We start from the raw sequence: 5,028 nt of genomic DNA, 5'->3' as shown, positions 1-5,028 counted from the left end.
TTCTTGGGGGGCGTTAGGATGGTCATGGAGGTTAAGGTGGAGAAAGACTAGATTCGAGTGGGAAAAATCCATGGAGGCAGATTTGATGAACCTCATCATAGGGAAAATTGTGAACAAGGATTCTGAGGATTCTATTGTGTGGAGTGGGAATAATAAAGGTGTTTTTTCTGTGAAATCTGCATACCTAACTTTGTGTAACTCTTTCAATCACTACAAAAAAAAAGTGTATATTGTGGCGGTTATTTTCGTATAAACTGGCGTTTATAACCGTCACAATATACGCTTGTGGCGGTTTTTCAAACCGCCATAGAACTGGCCGCCACAAAGTTTAATGTGGCGGTTTTGCGTTACCCGCCGCAACACCCGCCACTTTAAACATAGTGTAAGTAGTGGCGGTTTTTATATGTAAATAATGTCAGTTATAACTGTCGCAATTTACATTCATTGAAAAAGATTTTGACGCCACAATATATGTAAGTAGTGGCGTTTTTAACTGACGTAATTTTAATTCTAAATAAATAAATTTTAACCACCACTTTTTTATTTTTTTATAATTTGATTTATACAATTATAAATTATGTGAGACCTTATGCATCCTATAATATCCATGTCCCTATGAAAATATCTTGTATATCTCTTATGTATTGATTCTTTATTCAATTAAACTAAGGAATCTAACATTCATCTTAATATTTGTTACTGCTTTGTCTATCACAATATTAAATTCAGATTATGTGAACAGATTGCTCTGGATATATTTGTTCTGACTGCAAAGTGCTGCAAATGATGTGAACAGATTGCTCCACGATAACAGTTCAAGCCAGCATCATTCAGTAAAGGTAATAATCTCTCTTAGACAATCTTTTACTTCTATCTATCTTCTTATCCATGTAACATTTTAAACCTTTTTATTTATGAAATATTATTAAAGTAGAAATAAATTTTACTCCTTGTCTCCACATTTATATTTTTCAATCAAATTCAAATAATAAAAAATATATTTTAAAATGAGTAAGCTAAAATTTAAAAGAAAAGAGAAGTCAATTGTATATTCGTATAAAAATGTATTATTTTAATTAAAATGAATACTTTAAAAAGAATTAATAAATTTTAATGAAATAAAAGTTGAGATAGATACATTGGCATGAGAACAAAAACTAGAATTTATAGGCTGTCGGCGCTGAAGAAGCTGAGAACCATGTCCATCAACCATACCAAGGAGCATTCCTGGTACCTACTTATTCCATTGATGAAAACACATCAGTAACATTTATATGCATAGTATACTGCCACTGTGCATTTGGGTCTTTTTTCTTCTTCTTCTGTTTTTTCTATTTTCTATCCTCATCATCTTTTGATTTCTTTTTAGAAGTAGATGCCTTAGAAGGCAAGTCCTACTTTATTTCCTTCTTGGCAGGCTTCTGAAAATTTGCCATCATTAAGGTATCAGACACACCATAGATTTAAGAATAGATAAGTACTACTAAGATAACAAAGGCAAAAAAGAAAAGCAAGTGCCTTTTTCTCATCGCCATTTTTAATGGCATAAGAATCGTCTGCCCCAAAATCATCAGTAGGAGAACCTTCATCATCCTTGTCAGCAACAAAATCTGAATCTTGTAGACATTTACCACAATTTAATAATATAGAAACAAGACTAGAAAAACCTTGCCACATTAAGCTCCAAATAGGGGGATCAAGGCTAATAATGACGAAGGTATGTGGTTGATTAGACTACACATACATATAAGAAATCGTCACTACACTTAACAAGTTTAAAAAAGATTCAATTTAAATACATGGCTGGCTAATGTAATTGAAATTTTATTGGTCACTTAATATGAAAACAAATATTAGTCGAATGAAAGTACAGAATCAGGAAATGAACCTTGGGAAGTAAAAATAGGCGAACCACACTGCTATATTGGATTTTGAAATCATTAGCCTGTCCCTAAAGCCGCAAGAATGACATGTGTAACTCAACAATGTATCGTCCTCTACATAAAAGAACAAAGTTTTATTATTAATACTTAATTGGAGGGACAATAATACAAGTGGTATAAACTATGAGAAGCCAAAAGCCCAAAAATACTTGAATATATGTATATGCCTTTAAATACATTACCTTGGTGTAAGGATCAGTCAAATACTTCACAATTAATAAGGCAAATTAGGGATCTTGTTTCAACAACGACTCACTTGTTCCTCAGTTGAACCCTTTGTATATGCCTCAGGAATATCTGAAGTTGGTGGGAGTATACTCTACATTAAACATGACAATGTCCAAAATCAATAAAACAAATAAATTCAATATAATCAAATGATTAAGAATGCAGCATATTTTACAAAAATGGAGATCAAGACACACGTGCAACTGGACCATGAATATGTTATACCATATATACCAAAATATGTACATGGGAAAACCATATATACCAAAATATTAGGCATGGTGTAGGAAGGTTCACCCAAGGTTTTGTTGCATTCCTCTGCAGACAAGCATTTCATCTTATTTGGTTTCTTGTGATAAGTTTGTCATGGTTTCAAAGATATTAGTGTGACTATTTTATTCCCACTTTTCCTTTCTACTCCCTATATAACTATACATCACCAAGTTCATCCTTTGTTTTTGAAGAGGTAACATGGAGATATCAAGAAACTTACAAGTGTAACTTTATATCAAACAAGGGTAAGAATATTCCAAACAAGTGGCATCTAACTTAAATAAATCAATAAATATTCAAATGAACATTATAATCCATAGAATCTGGAAGAAATGACAAACTACCATAAGATTGTTACTCTGCATCATCATGATACCATAAGCTGCTGGTCAAACATTTATTTTAGTTGCCTTCCTTGTTCCTCAATTCTCAACTGTAATTTTCTCTGAACCTGCACCACCAGAGTAAGTTATATGAAAACTTGAAGTGAGGAAAGAGTGTTAAAAGAATCCAAATATCGCCCCTCTCATTCATTAGTTTTAGCATCCAATTCCTCAAAATATGTGCCTAACTTTTATCCACATTTTAGCACATGATAGTGCAAATTCACATCATCACCTATGCCAAAATGAGTATGTCTTGCTTTAGTAAAAGACCAAAATGTTTTATAAGAGGTTTGAAAGGATCACAGATTCAGTACAATGTAAAAACCTTAAAAGTTTGGAAAGCAAGAGAATATACTAGCATAAATAAAAATTCGCAAGAAAAATGATAGCACGGATATACCTTTAGTTGTTTGTGAAGACACCTCTGAGACACATCTAATTGAAGCTTAAGTGCCTCTCTAATTTGTAAGCCACTGAAGATCAAGAACAGTGTTAACTTAGCAGATTATAAAACGAACTAAGCAACTTCATGGAAATACAATTATTATAGGAATATAATGAGTAGCATTACGTTTTTACATCAAGATGATGCAAATTCTTTATGTGGGTTCTTTTTTCATATTTCCCTGAAACAGAAGAAAATTTTCGGTTCAGTATGTGGAGTTAACCTGATATTTGAAAGAATTGAAGAACAACGAAGATCATGAATAACTGGTTGGAAGAATAAAAGGGAACAATAAGTCATATCCTAAAGGAGAACAATACTAGCAGAGAGAATTGTACCTTGGAAATTTAGGTTGCTCTGATTTTGCATTTGAAAGAGATATTGCATTTTCTTAGAACTTAAAATGAGTTTTAGAATTCTCTCACCAATTATATAAACAATATTCTTATATAAAGAACACACACATATCAGTTATTGTAACAACATCAAACTGCACAAAAACTTCCTTTTGAGTTTAAGACCTTCATAACCAATTTGTAGGTTCTTCACACTGTATAATCAAGGAAACAAGGGGTTAAGATTGAAAGGATTGTTATTACCTTGGGTGAAGGCTATTCTTCACAACTTTCTGACCTTACTTCCTCCATTTGTAACCATCATCAAGCACATCCACATCACTTCTTGTCTGGAAACAAAACTGTGGTTCTCTCAGCTTCCTCCTTACTTTCACCTTGTTCTTCTCTGACCTGAACTTCTGCACCTACCATCACATCAACACAGTAACATTTTTTTATGAGGAAAAAAAACTGAATAAATTGCTATACAAAGTTAAACGGCTTTTTTTTCTTAATCACTTCAAAACAAGATTAATTAACCTTAAACTATACAAAGTGAAGTATAAAATTAAGAACAAGGATAGATTGCACACGGTTTTGAACAATCAAATAAGAGAACACTAGATTGCACACGGCTTTGCACAAGGATTTGAACAAACCTGAAAAAATCCTTCCACGGAGGCGCCGATGGTGGCGATTTCGATGCGGTACAGCTTCGAGCGTTTAGGGTTCGTGACTGTGAGGAGCGTTTGAGCGTTTGAGCATTTAGGGTTCGTACAACAGATAGAGAGGTTTGAGCGTTTGCGCGTTTAGGGTTTGTACAACAGAGAGAGAGGTTTAAGCGTGAGAGCGTTTAGGGTTTATTTTGCAGACCTAAAAAGATGTTTGTGAGGAGGGTTCTTCGTGAGGAGAGGGCTTCAAACCAAATTTTTAAAATTATTTTAAAAATAATTAGAAATAATGAGGGAAGAAATTTTTTTTTTTCAGAAGGATAATTATGGCGGTTAAAAATGACATATTTTATAAGATAATTGTGGCGATTAGTGAAATGACGTATTATACTGAAATTTGTGGTGGTTATTAATAACCGCCATATTAAAACCGCCACTTTTTACACGATTTTTTGTAGTGAATGGTGCACTGCACAATGTGTTTTCGATGTTGTGGCAAGCTAAAGCGGTATCAAAAGATGTGTTTACGGCATGGAGGGCTCTTCTCGGTAGGCTACCAACTTATGATAACCTCATCAATAGAGGTTTGGCTGTAAATTCTTCCAAGTGTGTGTTATGTAAAGCAGCTGAAGAATCATCCCAACATATCTTTATGAATTGTATTTTTGCACAACGGGTATAGTTCCTTTGCCTCTGGTGGATTGTTATTAAGCAAAATCAAGTCTGGAAGGGTTTTGTGGGTTGCTA

At 33.5% G+C, this 5,028-nt stretch overlaps 1 long non-coding RNA gene across 4 annotated transcripts; it reads right to left on the bottom strand.

Annotated features, from left to right (window-relative positions):
- Window positions 1–1,089: 1,089 nt before the first annotated feature.
- On the bottom strand, window positions 1,090–4,539 carry LOC137837572 (uncharacterized). 4 transcript variants are annotated; one of them, XR_011085492.1, is made up of 9 exons: window positions 4,270–4,539; window positions 3,875–4,035; window positions 3,402–3,456; window positions 3,231–3,303; window positions 2,789–2,895; window positions 2,126–2,262; window positions 1,889–1,997; window positions 1,519–1,616; window positions 1,090–1,421 (listed from the first exon to the last, which is right to left on the bottom strand). It is a non-coding gene; the product is annotated as an uncharacterized lncRNA (long non-coding RNA). The 4 variants fall into 4 exon arrangements; XR_011085491.1 differs by having other exon boundaries at window positions 1,519–1,610; XR_011085494.1 differs by having other exon boundaries at window positions 1,519–1,610; window positions 3,875–4,029; window positions 4,270–4,518.
- Window positions 4,540–5,028: the final 489 nt, after the last annotated feature.

The sequence above is a fragment of the Phaseolus vulgaris genome, chromosome 4 (genome assembly GCF_000499845.2).
Source record: "Phaseolus vulgaris cultivar G19833 chromosome 4, P. vulgaris v2.0, whole genome shotgun sequence".
Lineage (NCBI taxonomy): Eukaryota > Viridiplantae > Streptophyta > Magnoliopsida > Fabales > Fabaceae > Phaseolus > Phaseolus vulgaris.
The sequence above is the reverse complement of the archived record's forward strand: the minus strand, read 5'-3'. Positions and strand labels throughout refer to the sequence as shown.